This window comes from Erithacus rubecula, assembly GCF_903797595.1.
Source record: "Erithacus rubecula genome assembly, chromosome: 8".
Taxonomy (NCBI): domain Eukaryota; kingdom Metazoa; phylum Chordata; class Aves; order Passeriformes; family Muscicapidae; genus Erithacus; species Erithacus rubecula.
Window position 1 is genome coordinate 29054820 of NC_136659.1, and position 19076 is coordinate 29073895.

The following is a 19076-nucleotide window of genomic DNA, read 5'->3' on the forward strand; positions in this document are numbered from 1 at the left end:
AAATAGGAGCAGAACTTCAGCACAAACCAAATATGCACCTAGATTTCAGTGAAGATGTTCTGATTTGCACACATGCTTAGGATTACTGTATTTCAGAGAAAAGAAATGGCAAAATAATTACTGACTGTTTTTCAGGGAATCACTGTATGGAAGCAGTTCCTAAATTCAACCCTCTGTCTAAAGCCCTGGAGCTAGAACTTGCTGAAGGTACTGAGGTCCTCCTGCTACCACTGAGAAATTCCTCAGGTCCAGTGCAGAAACCAAAGAAAGAAAAGAGATTAAGAAAAGGAAATTGAGTAAGAAATCTGAGTTATTACCTGTAAAGACATTGCATGGGGAAAAGAATCAAAAATGAAAATATGCATCATCGTTACTCTTCAAATATTAAGCAGAGAATCCCTTTTTGGCTGAACCTCTAATATGTGTAAACAGATACAGGTATTGATTTTTTTGCTAATAAACTGCATAGCTCTGATTCCCTTATTATAAATCTTTTCCTAAGCACAAAAGTGAGCAAAGGGAGGGGGAAGGGGTTGTAGGGTAACAAGACTAATCAGGACTTCACCATCAAAGTAAATACATCCAATTAACAGCTATTAAAGAAGAATTTTATGGCACTGTGCACAGTGAAGGCCATTACATCCAGTGGAATTAATCTTAATTATTTGTACCTGTGCACATACATGCAAAGGAAAGCAACTCACATTAATCTACATTAAACTTAATACACAGTTGGTGTATTATCTTCTGAGTCAAAATTGACTGCTGGTTTCTGCATATGTATCTGTGGTGCTATCTCCAGTACATATGGGATGTCTAAGGGCAGAATTTGCTCCAATTAGAACAACCCAGCAGACAAAATATTTTTCATTATTTCCAAAAAAGCATTAAAAAACAAAAACAAAACCACAAAACAAGCAAACAAAAAACTAAACCCCAAACCCCAAACCTGATATAGGCAGATATTATAATCTCAGAAGCCTTTCTTATAAAAAAATAAATAAAAAAGAGAGACACACACCAAAAAAAAAAAAAAAAAAGCCCAGAAGAGGCTGTACAGATTTATTATCCAGCTTAAGGGGAAACTGAACAAATATAAATCTGTGGCTTTCTGAGGTTTAAATAACAGCAATTACTACCCCCAAAATATTGCATTTCATGCACTGTGGACAACGTTGTTAAAACCACCCACGATATTTTGGACTGTGGAGATTTTTTTCCAAGTTTTTACAGAAGCTGGCAGTAAATTATGTTGGTTGTTTGTTCACTGGGTTTGCATTATTTGATAGGGCTGGCTGTGGAGGTCTGTGCTGTGGTAACAATAATGAATGGTGTACTTTTTGCTTTAAACCCCTGTCTAATGAATATAGACATAGGCAAGCAGCTACTTAGGATTCCAAAATATAACTAACCACAAAGCAGAGCTCCAGCTGGTCTTCCCTCCTACTGCATTGTTCAAGGGTATTTTCTTTATCAAAAATGGATTTTGAGTCCTAAGAAGGAAAAAGAGAGGCTGGTTTCCACTGTGCCCAGCAAAAGCACTTGAGATGAGGTGGTGGTTGAGCACTGAACTGCTTAATGGTCTTATAAATTATAAAATTATAAATTAAAACATGGGTTTTATCCAGCTCATGGTATGCAAAATCCTGTCAGTGGGTCCCAGTTTGATGCTGTGTCTCTGGTCAGGATCCCCAGAGCAGATGTTACCTACTTTAGCTAACACAGATCAGTGCCTTGTCCTGTGTGAAAACATAAGCACTGCATTTTTGTTATGTTTTTATATATGTTATTAACTTTCAATAGCTATCAGGAGATTAAAATCTCATAGAGACACTCTACAAAATACTTCTCTTAGGTGTAATCACAGCCAGCAGCAAGTTAAAGTCTTTCCATGCCAGCATTTGCAGCTGTGTTAAAATATGGATCAAAGTCCTATTATGCACTTCAGTTGTTATTAACAAGCATTTTGGGTTAACAATTGTAACTATGAATCTCTGGTAGTAAAACTGGCAGATTCATGAAGATTTAAAGAAAAGGCTTGATAATATCTCATGTTATTTTCACTCCTTCAGCAATGTTTAGTCTGCTCTTGAATGTTTTAGGAGCTGTTACATTTCACTCTATGCTACTTAAAAATTGATGTATGTTTCTCAGCTATTTAACCATTATGGCTGAAGTGATTTCTGCTGCCCAGGCTGCTCCTGGGGCTTGCAAGTTACACCTGCACAGGATACTCAGTGCTCCTGAATTGCCATGCAGTTTGGCATTTTAGCATGAAATCAAATTTTTATGTCAATCTTCGTTTTTGCACTGTCAGGGAATATCAAAAGGGGTGGTGTAACAGCATTTGCTTTAATTCAGATGCTTACTGAAGTCTGAAGTGACCATCCTCTCCTCTGCTTGTACAGCAAACCTGAGGCTTTTCCCCCAAGCCCACATCACTGTCCTGTCTTTGCACATTAACCATAAATCCAAAGATTATCTTGCCTTTGGGTTTCTCCATCAGGATGACAATATAAGCACCACAAACCAGAAAGTCTCCCAGCCCAGGGGCATCCAAGCAGCAAGGAAACTAAATGGAGAAGCTCCTGCAAAGGTGGGGAGTACAGAAGATTAATGGGAATGAAAGGAAACGAACTTAGAAGAAAAAATGGGAGAGTCACCTGCCAAAGACTGATGTGCTGAGAATGACCTCAGTGACTCTTTTTGAGAGGATATTTGAAAATACACCATTTCCCAGTGTAAAATGAGCCCTCATGCTCTTCAGATAAATTCTGCACTGGAATAAGTTTGCAAGTTAAGACAATGCAGATGGTAGTGAACTTTAAAGAAAGCCAATGATGAATCCATAATGAAAAGAAGGTTGAAGGCAGAAGTACAAATACCATCATTAGCTACATTCCTGAAGACTGCAAAGTACACTAGCAATGTCTTTCCATGCAAAAAGTTGTTAGCAAGCCTCAAAACTGCCAAATAAGCAGGTGTGGATGGGGAATAGATTTGTATACAAAGCTGTGTCTTTGTGAGTAAGAAAAAATCCAATAAAACCCACAAATGGATGTTTCTGAAAATATCTCAATCCTGAAAGATTAGCCTCAGCAGAAGTGTCACTGCAGAAACCATCTGCATATTGAAGAGGTTGCCAAGCAAGATTTTTTTCCCCTCATTATTATTTTCTACTTAGATTGCTAAGAAAAGATCTCTCAGGAGAAATAACAGTAGGATCTTAAAAATAGTTCTGAATATGGCATTAAAAATTCAACACAGATATTGTCTAAGCCAATTCAGGTTGTTTTGAAGTCATCACATTAAATATGCTGAGATCCTCTGCTGAGCTTGGTTTTAAATCTAGCACCTACTCAAGTATTTCCCTGAATTAGATGGCCAAAGAGCAGTCAGTGCTTGGGGAGCAGCTTGTGGGTTTGAGGGTACCTGGACATCAGGGCACAGAGAGCAGGCTGCTTCCTCCTAATGGAATAAAACAGGATGAGGAGTTGCTCAGGTGAGGAGATCCATAGGAGTTACCATGAGGAGAAGGAATTGCACTCTAACTAGAAGAGCTGATACATTTGGAGGTACCACAAGAAAACCCAGCAATAAAAATGAAAAGGGAATGAACCAAAACCTGATGTCTTCTATGCTTCTCCCCTTTGCTGTTACATGTATTTCTATTCCTGCAGTGCTGTGTACCCACATTTATTTGATCCCAGAGCCATCACACCTGAAGAGCAGGAGCAACACTCTTCTATGGTGCAGGTGTTTATATTATTTACTGAAGCAAATATTATTTGGATACATTTAGTGAGGAGGAATGTAGCAGGCAGAAACCTATGTTAAATTATGAATGCCTACATTTGGAGAAAAGTGAGCATAATATTGACATTGGTTAAGAATTTTCCTAATTCATCTTAATGTGGAGAATATAAGTGGAAGTGGGTAAAATCTCAGCCCAAGTGAATCTAGTGGAAAACTACTGGAGTCTTTAATACACAGCAGAAGCCATTATTTTAGGTGGACGGGAAACACTGTGTGAGGATTTATTGTGTCCTAAATTCTCCACCACTACAGCCTTCGAGCACATCTCAAGGAATATGAGTCATTGTTTCTCTTGACCTTCTTCTGGGGACAGCAGAGAATGCACCACCAAATGGTTCCTTTTGCCACCAGCTGTATTTTGGGGTGCAGGGGCTGCAGGTCCTGCTTGCTCCTGCCAGAGGAAAGCAAGGGGGAGATGTCTGAGCCTGGGAGGGCAGGGAATAATGCCTTTGGTGTCTGTCCATTCCCAGGGGAGAATGCCAGGCTGGCACTGTGAACACCCATCCTTGCAATGGCAGAGCCAGGAGGATGGCTGGAAATGAATTCCAGCACGCTGGAGGTGTGGGGTGGGCAGGCAGTGCCTGTGTCTCCAGCCCTGTTGTGCACCCTGGTCTCAACCCACCACCCACTGCAAAGCCTCAGACCTGCTCAAGGACGTCAGCAGTGCGTAAAACCCTTTGTGGTCCCACTCAGTAATTCAGCTTCCATCAGTGCTGCTGATCTTGCCAATGCAACAATACCAGCTAAGGCATGCCAAAGCAATAAAATAGCTGTTCCATGAGCAGCCCAATGTAATTTGAACTCTTCAGTTCTTTCCAGTTATTTACAAGCATTGTATGTCACAAACAGACCACCTCTTTTGTAATGTTCTTTAGGAAAGCTGTGTATTATATTGGCATAATAGTCTCCTTCAGGGAGAGCATTTTGTTTTAATAAAATGTGTGCCACCATATTTAATCAATCAGATTGATTGACACCAGCACTAGCTGCGTCTCCCAGCAGATGCTGCTGCTACCTCATTCTTATTCCAGTTTCATTTCTCAATCAAATCCATGTGTAAAAAACATAATGTGCTGCCAACATAATGTAATAAAACTTCAACTGAAATGCACACCACCACGACTGAAACTGATAAGTCAAAGTATGGGGAAAGTTAACTTTAGCAAAATCATTTTTGACATGAAAATATTAAAGTTTTACAGTTCAGATATGCCTTGGCTAACCCTAACATAAATGCAAAAGTTTCTCGGGTGTTTAAAAAAAAAAAAAACTATAGAAAGAAATTCTTCTAGAAGTTATTGAGTTTTAAGCTGGCTCCCAGCACTTTCTAATCTTCAGAGTTTGCTGGTGTCATTCCAGTTCCATTTAGGCCACCCAGGTGAGATGAATTATAACTTTTTCCTGGACAGTTCAGGTGCCTGTGTGAGGGTAGTGGTGATGCACAGCTCTGTACCAGAGGCTCAACCAGCTGGTTTGGAAGGCAAAGATTCCTGCAAGCACAATGGAACCCTGGCTGCTGGATGTCACACACAGCATGAAACCACTCTAAACTCTTCCAAAGTTCACCTTCAATAATCTACACACCCCTCCACAGGACATATGTGGGTCACAGAGCACATTCCAGGGGAATTTGCCTTTCCTGTACTTACAGGAGCTGGTTTCAGACCACTGGAGTTGAGACCCCTCTTGACACAGGTGGTCCCTCATACACCTGAGGAGGCTGCACCTCAAATCCTGAGGTCAAGCTTCCCAGCAGTCCCAAAGCCAGATGGGAATTAAAGCATCTGATTGCTTGACAGATGCTACACTATGTGCATGATGTTTCTATGTGTAAGTATGAAGGAGGTATGAAAAGAGTTCCAGAACTGTTTTCTAAGGCCCTACAAAAAATGGCTTCCCTTTCACTTATATTTCTCCCAGTGATTATATGACAGGAAAAACACCATGAATTCAGATGCCACCAATTTCCATCCTTTTGTTAAAAAAAAGAACAGAGGTTTTAATCTGAAAAGATTCCTGATGCTTCAGAACACCTTTTTAAGTTCACCACTAATTTTCAAATTAAAAAGTGTCATTAGCTGCAGTCCTGCTGGACAGTGCTTTGGGCACACACAAAGGAGATATTGGCAAATTTTAGGCTGCAAGGAACTTGCCACAGCTGAAAGTTTTTTTGGCTTCTTCTTTTGGCAAAATGCCCAGATGGTAGCTATGGAAATAAAAATTACACTTGAAGAAATGGCAAGGTTGACATGTTATCAACCTGTCCATTTTTATCTCCAGTGAAATCCAGCAGTGCTGGAGTCCCTGTCCCACCACTACCACTCCCCTCCTCCTGTGCCTTCTCAGAGAGGAGCCATGATCCCTGCCTGCCAAAACCAGAAAAGACACATGGGCAGCCTGAAACTGATTCCAAAAAAGAGCCAAGGAAATTATTCAGCATTTGGAAAAAACCTGCATCATGGTGCAAAGATCAGCCTATGTAATTCAGTAAAATGAAAATTCAGCAATAGTTTTGTTAACACCTACACATAATATCAGGAGAGACAATTCTGACAGCAGAGGGCTCTTTAAGCCAACAGGCTGAGGTACAGGAGGATCTGGTAGCTGCAAGCTCAAGCTAAACACATTTGGACTGAAAATAAGCTGAAATTTATTAGTGATGAAAAAAGTTAATCCCTAGGACTTCCTTGCTTTAGAAATGAGTTGGATTCCACAGCAGCTGGAACTGCAGTTCCAGTTGGATTGTAAATACAATTTTCATTGAAATTAGATGTATTTTTTAGAGAAATAAAGTTTTTTTAGAATTTCATTTGTTATTATGACAAGCTATAATAAAATCTAGGCTTATTGTTATCTTGTAATAATTCATATACATAAAATAACAAACTGCATTGATGAGATAAAAGTGGCTTAAATTCCATAGTCATTGCTTTTTAGCATGTAGCCCAAGGAAGAAACCTGAACTTCTTGAAAGAGCCCAGGCTGCAAAAACCTGCCATAAAAACATGCAATGCACTGCCTGCATTTTTTTAAAGTTTAAAAGTCCTCAAAAGTCGGTCTGACCCATTGGAAGGTGTCAGACATCTTTTTGTTCCCCCAAGAAACACATGCCCTCTCCTTTTGATGGAGCATCCTGTGCTGAAGGGATTTTTCATATGGAAAATCTTCATGTCTCTGAGAGCTCAAGGACTGGCTCTGCAGCATTGAAGTGTTGAAAATCTCATCCCTGTTCATCAGATCCAGGTAGATATTTCTACCAGAAAAACAAAAATACAGTGGAGCAGGTGGTATATTGCATATTTGAGGAAAGGCTGAGCCAGACAAAGTCAGGGCAGAGGTTTCTTGGAGATGATACAGTGAGAACAATCCCATGTGGAAAAAAAGGAGAAATCCCTCAAGAAGTTTTCCTCAGCACTGCTGCTGAAAGGAGTGTAGTGCCTCCATGTCACAAAGCACAGTGGCTGGGGCAGGGCTTCCCATGGCATCTCATGGGTGTCTCAAGCAGAATCTGGCTCAGTGTGGCTTCAGGAGACTGAGCTGATGGCCAGGTTCCAGGGAAAAATGGCTCTATTAAAACATGGATGAGAAAGAAAACAGCAGCATGACTTTCAACCCTAAGATATTTTGATTAAATTTCGTCCACATCTGTATTAAGATTCTTTCTGGCACAGCCCTAGCAATGTCCTTCCAGGTTATAACATTTCATGTTATTCCAGATTCTACCAAAGGAGCCCAATTACATCCAGACCCACTACTGCCATTTTCTGATTAGCAAAACAGCCACTTATCTCAGAATCTGGGCATGTTGCTTCTCTCAGGAGTGGTAATTTGCACTGGAAACCATAAAGCCTTTCCCTCTGTTCCTGAATTCTCCTCCCAGAAGCTCTTTGAACATGACACAGTTTGCCAATGTGTACGTGGAGGAATTAAAGGATCAGCAGCTGAAAGATCAGTCTCTGGTGCCAGCTGAGGCATTGGTGTGGGGCTGGCAGGGAGGGAGGAGGGCTGGGGTGAGACCCCACATCTGCAGGGAGGGCAGGGCTGGCCCATGGGGTGTGGGACACCTGAGTCAGAGCAGCTGAGTCCCCTCCAGGGTGAAACCAGCCCGAGCTCCCCTGCAGCATGACAACAGCTCACCCAGCAAGAGGCTGCTCTGCTGCAGCCTTGAGAGCAGGAGCTGGCATGGACCCTGCTCACAGCTCAGAGCCTTTGGCACTGACAGACCTCAAAAGGAGGGAGAGTCCCTTCGCAGGAGGGACGGGCAGTGCCTGTCTGGGCTGACACCCTGCAGGCTCTGCCACCTCCACACAAGGATGTCTGTCTGACTAACACCTTCTCATGAATGTCTCTGTGACCTTTTCTGGCTTTTGTTTAACACACAGTTCAAGCTTGTCACAGGCCTGGTCGCTGAAGTGTATTTTTGTGTGTACCTTTGCTCTGGACACTCGAGCCCATGCATTTCAGTCTTCCACCACTGCTACTTGTTGCTTCCTGATCTTTCTATGTACATATTTTTAATTAAGTTTCCCTTCTCCCTCACCCCCCAACATAAGTTCCTGGCATAGGTAAGTGGAAGTGATCCTCCTTCCCAAGAGCATTTCAGCCCTGAAGCAGTGTGCTTCCACTGGGTCGTGTTTTCTAGTGGAAGTGAGGAGATGTGCAGAGGGAAAGGGGATCTGTGCTCCGGGTGCCTGTGGTCAAGGTGGGGAGGACACATTTCCCTGCCTTCTGCTCCCTCTGGCTGCCTTTTCCTGACATTCCCTAGTGCAAGGCCAAGAGTGTCAATTCCTTCTCCCCAATAGCCTGAGAGCTCCAGATTTGACTCTGGATGACAGAGAGAAAAAAAATGAGGCACAGAAGTGGGTGATGAGGGCAGAGGAAATGGTGCTACTGCTCCTCTGGCTGTGGCCAGCCAGCACCATGATGCCCTGGCAGCTGCAGGCATTCCCAGCACAGGTTCCTGCTTTCTATTGGGTTTGGCCACCTTCCAGAATTTCCCTCAGGAATGCAACTGGAAGGAGGGAAACAGCAGTTTTTAACACTTCATATTTCAGCCTGAATGAAGCTGCAGTGGAGCAAAAACATGGAGGTTGAGCACCTCTGTAACCCAAAGGCTGCTGGATCACCAAACACCACGATCCCAATGCCAGCCTTGTCAAGGGAAAAGACAGAGGACAGTTGTGTGAGGGGACGTGTTGCAAAGCCTGGAAAAAATATTTCATTGCACACATTCCAGAGAAGTCAAAAAAAAATCTGGACATTAATGTTTTGCAAAGTTTTTTCAAAAGTTTAAACTAATTCAAATACCCACAAATTTTGGAAACTTTTCAATTCCTGTTCAGCATCCGTGGCCTGAGTCCATCTCTAATCCATTTGTTACTGCACAGACATTAAAGTCCTGTCCTGTTCCATGTTGGGCTCCTTCCTTGGCACAGTGGGGTTTGCAGCAGGACTGCAGTGCCTTACACCCACACTGCTCACCCAGAGTTTGGCTACAGGGTTATTTACAGCCCTTCCCATCCAACGAGGCAGGGGGACAGCTGCCAGCTGTGCTGGTGGCTTTTGTGATGAGCAAACAGAATGCTCTGAATTTGGCTGGAAATGTATAATTCACTGCACTTTAAAAAATGAACATATCAGATGTGAGGCTCCTGGTAAGTGCCCTGCTGCTTGGCTCAGATTTCTCTTCATATGTGTGAAGAAGCTGCTGCAAGGCCCAGGACTATGGAGGAGCTGGAACAGCAGCTGTGCTGCAGTCATCCTGCTGGAAATTTACTGGATTTGAGCCTAGTTTTACAAAGACTTTGGCGAGGTACAGAGAGGAAGAAACTTCAGGATATGTGGTCAACCCTGGGAATGTCCCATGAATGAGAAGTTCTTCAAATTTAGTTGCTGATGTTGAAATAAGTTGATGTCATGCCAATTAACTGTTTCCCAAAGAAGTCAAAGAACAGTTGAGTAGTGCCAGGAGAGGTCAGGGAACAGGACATAATGCTGGAGTATCCTCATCCCTGCCCAAGGGCAGATGTGCAGCCATCTTATACTGAAGATTTTTTGCACAAAAGGCTTTGTTTTCTCTCATTCAAGGCATTAGTCCTGATGTTTTTCTTGCTTCATCAGTTGTTATGGCTCATCATTCATACTGTCTGGGACTTACATATTCAGAAGAAGGGAAGTTTAACAGAACTATGATTTGGGTAAAATTATCTATTCTAGGATGGCATAAACTACTTGTTTTCCCATCTAGGATGGGAGAATATTTTGGCCAGCAAGCCTCTGAGAGCTGGCCTCTCAGAAGGCATGGGAACTTCCTTGCCATGACATTGCAACCTCTAGAATAACCCAAGTGATTTTATTTCTTTGCTCCACAAAAGAAACCATATGGACTGGGACTTGATGAGAGCCATTCAAAGGACTGATGTTATCCCAAAATTTGAATAACATCTCCTGGAGAAAGTGAGGCAGAAGGATCAATGCTTAATCAAATCCAGGCTTTCATTTGCTTGGACTAACAGCTAAGGAAACTGGTTAAATTTCTTCTCTGAGAAAAGTGAGATAAATGATGTGTGTATGTGTCTCAGGTAAAATATTTGATCACTTACCTTCGCAGTCATCACTGGTCTTTAATCGCACATTATGTAACATTACACCCAATACAGATTACAGCGGGGGGAAAAATCACAACCATGCAGCCTGCAGAAACTAGAAAGTAATTTGTCTCCAGGAGGAAGGATGCTCTTTTCTGCACACTCCGTGTACAGCTCCATTTATCATCTGGGAGCAGAACCACGCTCAGCTAAAGTCACATCAGACCAACCCTCCTCTTCGAGGCGCCTGTCCCAAGAGCAGCCAGACCCTACAACTTCCCCAGGGCAAAGGCCTCTAAAGCAATGCCAAAGCAGTCAGCCCAAACAGGTTTACAAGACCTTTTAAACTCCTGGGCTCTGCTACAGTGAAGTACAGCCTTTTCCAGGCTTCCTCTGTGACAATGTCATATTCAGAAACCCGCTGCACTTGCAGATTGAAGACAGATCTATTTGGTAATAACAAAAAAAAGAAAAAAAGCATCCCAAAGACAAACCCTCCAAACAACTTATTTCCTACTGAAGAAACTTCTCTGAGCCTATGAAAACTAACTACTCTTTGGCATGTCTTCCCAAACACAGCATGCAAAAGTAGTAATATTTTATGTTTCGATTACAGGACATTGTGGGCTGCTGCCATCTGCTATGAAAGGGACTTTCTGCTCCCTGAACATCCTGGTTGTAATTTACACAGTATTTGACTTTCTGAGAGATACCAGGAACTCTAACACACTGTGGATACCCATTAACAGCACTTAAAAAATGGGAGAGGTGACTTGAGGGTGACAGTGGATTTTGGCACTTTGGAATTTCTCCCCAGGCAGTGGAAAATATTCCAGCATGCACTAAACATGTAAGAGACCTTCTCCAAAGCACATACAGCCCCCATGGCAAAGGGAAAACATGAAGGAGTGCTTCATGCTATAACATCATCTCCCTTTTCCGGAGTGACAGTTGGGTTCAATTTTCTATTATTGCAGATCTTTGGGGTGGGACTTTTTTGAAGGGCTCAGCCTTGGCCCAAATCCTCTCCCACTGGAAAACAATGAGCCCCTCGACCCCCTCGCTGCTTTAACGGCAGAAGAGCGCAGCCAGCACAGAGCGCTCCGGGAAATTCCTCTCCTCCGCCCGCTCCCGCACAATGGGTCAAATGTTCCATCCCTGTGTGAAGCCTGAACAAACAGGCATTGCACAAGGACTCGCCGTGGGGAGGCGCGGCCGCCGTGCCAAGGGCAGCCTGGAGCCGCAGCCCCTCTGCGTTAACCACTGCGGCTCACGGAGCGGGATCCCTCCCTGCAATGCCGCTCCTGCGTTAACCACTGCGGCTCACTGGCCGGGATCCCTCCCTGGAATGCCGCTCCTGCGTTAACCACTGCGGCTCACAGATCCCTCCCTGCAATGCCGCTCCTGCGTTAACCACTGCGGCTCACGGAGCGGGATCCCTCCCTGGAATGCTGCTCCTGCGTTAACCACTGCGGCTCACAGAGCGGGATCCCTCCCTGCAATGCTGCTCCTGCGTTAACCACTGCGGCTCACTGGCCGGGATCCCTCCCTGCAATGCTGCTCCTGCATTAACCACTGCGGCTCACTGGCCGGGATCCCTCCCTGCAATGCTGCTCCTGCATTAACCACTGCGGCTCACTGGCCGGGATCCCTCCCTGGAATGCTGCTCCTGCGTTAACCACTGCGGCTCACTGGCCGGGATCCCTCCCTGCAATGCCGCTCCTGCGTTAACCACTGCGGCTCACAGAGCGGGATCCCTCCCTGCAATGCTGCTCCTGCGTTAACCACTGCGGCTCACGGAGCGGGATCCCTCCCTGCAATGCTGCTCCTGCATTAACCACTGCGGCTCACGGAGCGGGATCCCTCCCTGCAATGCTGCTCCTGCATTAACCACTGCGGCTCACGGAGCGGGATCCCTCCCTGCAATGCTGCTCCTGCATTAACCACTGCGGCTCACAGAGCGGGATCCCTCCCTGGAATGCCGCTCCTGCATTAACCACTGCGGCTCACTGGCCGGGATCCCTCCCTGCAATGCTGCTCCTGCATTAACCACTGCGGCTCACGGAGCGGGATCCCTCCCTGCAATGCTGCTCCTGCGTTAACCACTGCGGCTCACAGAGCGGGATCCCTCCCTGCAATGCCGCTCCTGCATTAACCACTGCGGCTCACTGGCCGGGATCCCTCCCTGCAATGCCGCTCCTGCGTTAACCACTGCGGCTCACAGAGCGGGATCCCTCCCTGCAATGCCGCTCCTGCATTAACCACTGCGGCTCACAGAGCGGGATCCCTTCCTGCAATGCTGCTCCTGCATTAACCACTGCGGCTCACAGAGCGGGATCCCTCCCTGCAATGCTGCTCCTGCGTTAACCACTGCGGCTCACAGAGCGGGATCCCTCCCTGCAATGCTGCTCCTGCGTTAACCACTGCGGCTCACAGAGCGGGATCCCTCCCTGCAATGCTGCTCCTGCGTTAACCACTGCGGCTCACAGAGCGGGATCCCTCCCTGCAATGCCGCTCCTGCATTAACCACTGCGGCTCACAGATCCCTCCCTGCAATGCTGCTCCTGCATTAACCACTGCGGCTCACAGATCCCTCCCTGCAATGCCGCTCCTGCATTAACCACTGCGGCTCACAGATCCCTCCCTGGAATGCCGCTCCTGGGGAGCCCTGGCCCCGAGCTGCCTGCTTGGCTGTGCCTGAGGAGCTCTGCAAGGGGAGCTGACAGGGCCAGGACGTGGTTCATACATCCATATCCTCCCACAGATGACAAAGATGGTGATTTCTGACCTTGAGGGCTATTTGCTGTATGGTCAGTTTTGGTTCCCTGGTGGCAAATTTTCATGCAAGTTTGTATTTTTGAAAATTGACCCATTTAATTTATTAGTGAAGGAGAACAATAATTTATTGTTGAAGCGTCTGATCAAACTGTACCTACCACTCAAAGACAAACCAAACCTGGGGACATCTACCTGCCATGCCACACCCTGGCATTTCCAGATAAACAATGTCTGACTGCCAGCTTGGCTTCACCCAGGCAGCAAAAACAACCTGTGCTCAAAGACCTGCAAAGTTCACCCAGATTCTTCTCCTTGGGACTATGGATTATGGTACAGCTAGGAATTATGGATGGAAATATACAGGCCCACAGTGGATGGGATGGGAGCTTCTACATCCATGGACTGCCTTGCAGGAGAAGGTGGCATGAGGACTAAATATGGGCTCAACAATCTTGAGCCTGTGCCTTACCTGGGCTATTTCTGGTGTGGTTCATCAGCGCTTTTGCCCTAAATCTCAGGATGTATTTCTACAGACCAAAAGGAATAAATATCTTTTTATTCTTCATTGAGTAAAAAGGCACAGTAGATGGGATCTCTCAGCTTATATTATTTGAGGATCTGTATCATCAACACCAAGAGAGCTGAGCATCTCCTATGACCCTCCTGCTGCCGGCTACTGCAAAGGCATAAAGCTCTTTCTCAGGCAGCCCTGTGCATAGTGTGCTCATTTGAGGGGTAAATAAAGAAGACATCACGGCTGGATGTGCGTTCTCTGCTAGCAATCAATGCACAGCATACACTTTTGATGAGGTTAGATAACAAGCATCACATGGAGAGAGGAGCACCATGCACACACAACCTTTGGAATATATGCCAGCAATAAAATGATGACTACAAAGGCAAGCAGTAGCTACCCACTGTAGGATGTCTCCTCTAGCTCAAGCTCAGCGATTCAATACAAGCCAAACTCTGTGTAGTTTGATAAAAAAACACCCTAAAACAACAACAAACCCCTTATACACTGCTCTGAAGTATTAGCACAAAGATATATCTTTGTTCGCTGGGCCCTTTTTAATCTCGAAAAAGGAATTTCTTACATCAAAAATAGAGAATTCTTTCATGTCACTGTCAGCTCTGTAGCCCACCTAAAACTGCATTATTACCACTGACAGAAAGACAGGTGTTAACAGCTGGAGAGAAAACAAATGGAGAGCGCTGTGGCAAAATTTGAGGAGAAACAGATGTGTGAGCAACGCTGCCTTTGATATTTATTTTAATAGTGCTTCTCAAACGTCTTCAATATTTATGCAGCCATAGGCTCAGCTTTCACTGGCACACGAGACCTGCATTATTCGCCTCTGCCACCACCTCTTCTTTTCTTTTCCTCCCTTCCAACCGCCATAAAAAACAGCATCCGCAAATCTCCCAGGAAAAGCTGGCTGATTCCTCCTCCCCTCCCCCAGGATGAAATGGATAGAGTTTTTTAGCAGTGGGAGTTCAGTGTGATTAGTATGCTAATACGGGAGAGAGAAAAGGAAATGGAGATGAGAGATACGGTCCTTTAGCGAAGAAAAGCAGCAACAACTGAAAGGAGGATCTCTGCTAATCAATTAACCTACAATGGACCTAATGCCATAAGAAGCTATTGTGCATAAAGGGACAGAATTCTCGGTGACAGATGGCACTTGGGCTCATGATATTACAGGGCTGCTGCTTGAGAGCTTGTTTACCTCCCATACAGGGGTAAGCAATAAAGCAATAAAATTGCTTATTTATTTTAAAGGGAGAAGTTGAAATGCTTATTTACCAAATCAATCAAGGTTTACTAAGGCAGAACAGCCACAATCCTCATGGCCCTAAAATGCTGGATACTTCACTGATTTCAAATAGCAATTATCTATTGCAGTTTCTTGAACCCACTCTGACTGCAAAGAGACGTTTAATTTGCAAATTTTGATGAAAATTGTCATTTTTTTAATTGCCTATTTCACCGATTTGAATTTTAAAACAAACTATTAACTAGAAGCTCATTTCTACTTGCCTTGGGCAAGCCCAGAAAAATATTTGTCAAGACCCAAGCCTGTCTGCTTAGCATTTGAGTTGAGAGATGCACAACTGCCTTCAAGTCAACATTAGCTGTGACAGAAGCAAGACTATTATTTAACAGTAGCTGAAAATGTCAAAAACAAGCGGCATTTGGCATTTTGACAAGACGGCGCTGAAAAGAAACTATTTTTTTTCCCTCAACACTCAGATAACTGTAAATCAAAAGTGTACAATTACCACTTGGCTCAGAGTACTGCTTTGGTGGCTTTCTTTGAACCAGTGGGGAGAGGGAGAGCAGACAGGTCTCTATCTTCTGCTTGCAGCCACTTTCAAGGTCCCACCACAGCCCAGACCCTCCATACTCCAAAAAATCCACGTTCTGCTCCCAGGAATGGAGGTGGCATCATACAGCAACTCACACCAGACCTCAGGCACATCAGCATGATGAAGACATCCCAAAAGCTGAGGATGTATGTAAATGCTCCAAGGTATACGTTTTAGGTGTTAGCTGTCTGCCAGAATAAATTCAGATTTTTTTTAAGTAGGTGTTGTGTCTGGGCATTAATCAGCATTTTTTACATTAGAAATCATAACAAAGGGTCAGCTGACTTAATTAAAAATAGTATTGTGTTGAAGAGAAGCCTGATACTGAAGAAGAGCAGGAAAATTAATATCTAGACCACTTTGTTCTCACAGTGAGATTAAGTTGGAAGTTACTGTTTTAATCAACGACAAGATGCAAGAATGCTCATGGTAAACAATATTGTGAACCATCTCAGGGAAACAATGACATGGTGATAAGATACTGCCTTCAAGAGTTTCAGATAGCAGAATGAACAGGATTTGATAATTTAAGAGATGCCAGAGTGATGAACATATGTTCATCTTCATTGCATGCACCAGATACTGCCCACCATTTATCTGGACTCAAGTAGAACAATTTTTCAGCAAGGTTTGCCACCTTTAACATCAGTCAGCATTAGGTAGGGCAGCAAATCCTATAGAGATTTGTCTTTACAAGTGTCAGTTGCCTGTTTCTGTTCTTCCTCATTGAAATCTCATCATGCACCTCAGAGCAGCTGTGTAAGAAGCATCAGGAGTGTGTTGTACAGGCCACTTCCGAGGTCTCATCCCTTAATCTGCCCTGTACCAGCTCCATGACCAACCTCACCACATCCCTCTGGGTTTCATTAGTTACTGTGAACTTGGAAATCACAAACTGTCAGGGTCTGATAGTTCACCAAAGTGAAACTATTCCATGAAAAGCTGATTCAGGTGATGCCAGAAAGCACATTCTGTCCCTACAGCTTTGAAACTTCCCTGAAAGTTTGGGGGCTTCTCATAGCAACTGGGTCCCTTTCCCTTGCAGAGCACCTCTGGTGTCCTGCTTCTAAGACTAGTGGTAGGCAGGAGGAGGCAACACCACAGACAAGAAAAGGCCAACACTTTGCACTGACCTTGCATTGATAAGTGAACCACTCCAGCTTCAATAATCTTATTTTATTGCCTGGGAACAGATTAAGGGACCACATTTGTCAACCCACAAGCTGTGAGAGTAACACAGCTGATCCAGAGTGGTGAAACCCAGTGGGTTTCACATCCCAAGACACACTGCAAATCCAGGGACTTGAGGTGCAAAAAAGCACCTGAATGGGTGGATCTGAAAAAACAACTCTCCTTCACACCTTCAAGTTTACTCCCACCAAGACAAAGGGTTGAATGCAAAAGCAACCTGTCATACCTCTCTTTGTCTTTTGGTAAAGGTGATTCCCCTTTGTAAACTTACATTAAAAAAAAAATCAAAAAGCCCGTGTGTACTACACAAATACCACTGGTATTTGTCTTTGAGCTGGGCATTTTGACCTGACATCTAAACTGAATTCCCTTTTGTATCCAACCAGCTTATCAAGTGACCCCCCCATCCTGCTGCTCTTCACTGTCCCAAAGTTCATCTCCTGGACCAGTGCAATGATCAAAGTCTGCAGAACTAACCTGGAAAAACCACAGGTTTCCAGGAATAGGTACATGCATTCATTTCCACCAGCTTCATTGTTTCTTAATACTGCATCTCTACACTTATTACCTACATAATACTACATATCTAGGGTTTCTTATACCACCTGTCTTCACAGTGGACACATCACCTCATTGATTCATGTCCTTAAACCATCAATCTTCAGGATCTTTCAATTCATCTTCTTCAAGCCACTACTCCAGCACCATTTTTGCATGACACACTGATTTGAGGAAACTGGTTGGTAAGAGGAGTCTGAAACCACACAAAGCAGTATTATTTCACTCTCCCTAGTTTAATCAGAGCAGGCACAGGTCCAACATAAACACTCAGCTGAATTTTCTACAAGCAAAATACTGGACAGAAAAAAAAAAAAAAAGAAAAAAAGCAGGATTGTGGCAAGCATCTATGACAACAAGCTCATCAGTGGCCAACATTTTGTATTTGCATCATTATTAATCTGCTCTGCCAGATCTGATTCTCTTGAAGAGCTGATATCCCATATAAAAAACACACACTGCAAATCATAGAGGAGGATGACAGTTTTCACCAGTGCTGAAAGAGGGGAAGGCAGATTGCAGTGGGCTGCTCTTATGTGTTGCACAATGTAGGAATTTTTTTGACCTGTATCAGATGAGGAAAGAGTAAGGTCTAAACAATTTCATCCCTTTCAAACACAGTGGGCCAAATTCCCAACCAGCATGAAATGTTGCATATCCACTGAAATCAATGGAGTTATGCCAGTCTGGCTGTGAACTTGGCTTTGCACATCAGTTCATTCAGCAATGATTGCACTTGACATGCAGCTCAGAACAAACATTTGTTTTTAAACAGAAACAGTGGAGTCTTTCAGTACAATCCTAGCCTATACATAGTCCTGGCTCCAAGTGCAGGATTAACTGTCCTTAGCTCAGGCTCCTATGCATTGTGCAAGGGAAGAGTAAAGAGGAGGCACACTGATGGCATGTCTCACCACTTGAGACAAGAAATTATGCTCTGCAGAGCAGGGCAACTCTGCTCTTTGTTGGAAACTGGAATTAACACATCACTTGATGTCCTTACAGGCACTGGGCACCCTTTCACCCCACCTGAACACCATGGAGTCACATCCCTCAACTTACCTCAACCAGTCCCCTGGGCCAGAGCAGCAGTTTCTCACAAAGTTCACGTGGAATGTGTCAATCTAAGCAGGAAGTTGCTAAAGCTGTACTCCCATGAAAATTCTCTGGTGGCATAGCTAGGCTTACCTGGGGCATCCCTAGTCACTGAGGGAACAACTGGCACAGCTGGGATAGAGAAAACCAGACAAGCCCAAACATGCTCTGGTGATCACTGCCAATGAAGTGATTGATGCCTTTGGAGAGCAGCTGAGAGCAGAACAAGTCAATACAAATGCATCTGTTAGACTCCCCTTACCCTTGTTTTGAAACCAGGGTACAATCAGAACAATCACTTACTGTCCTTCTCCTTCTTGCACTATTATGGAAAAATGCTGGAGGCTCCCTTGCATAATTTCTATATAGTACATTAGGGTGCAAACCTGTTACTCACAGCTTTCCTTTTAGTGCAAACCTTTTTCCACAATAATTGTGTGAAACAAATCTTGTTTTGAGGTTTGATTACCAAAACCTATTAAATATCTAAAAGTTGGTCACAAGATGTACACTGAACTAATCAGAGAACAGCAAAAGTACATAATAAATTCAGAGACATATTTATATAGACAGATTATTCTTTCAAGAAATATTTTGCCATATTTGCTTCAAAGAAGATTTCTACCAACAGAGTCATAAAAACCAGATCTTATGGCTACACTTGCCACTAAAAACACTCTG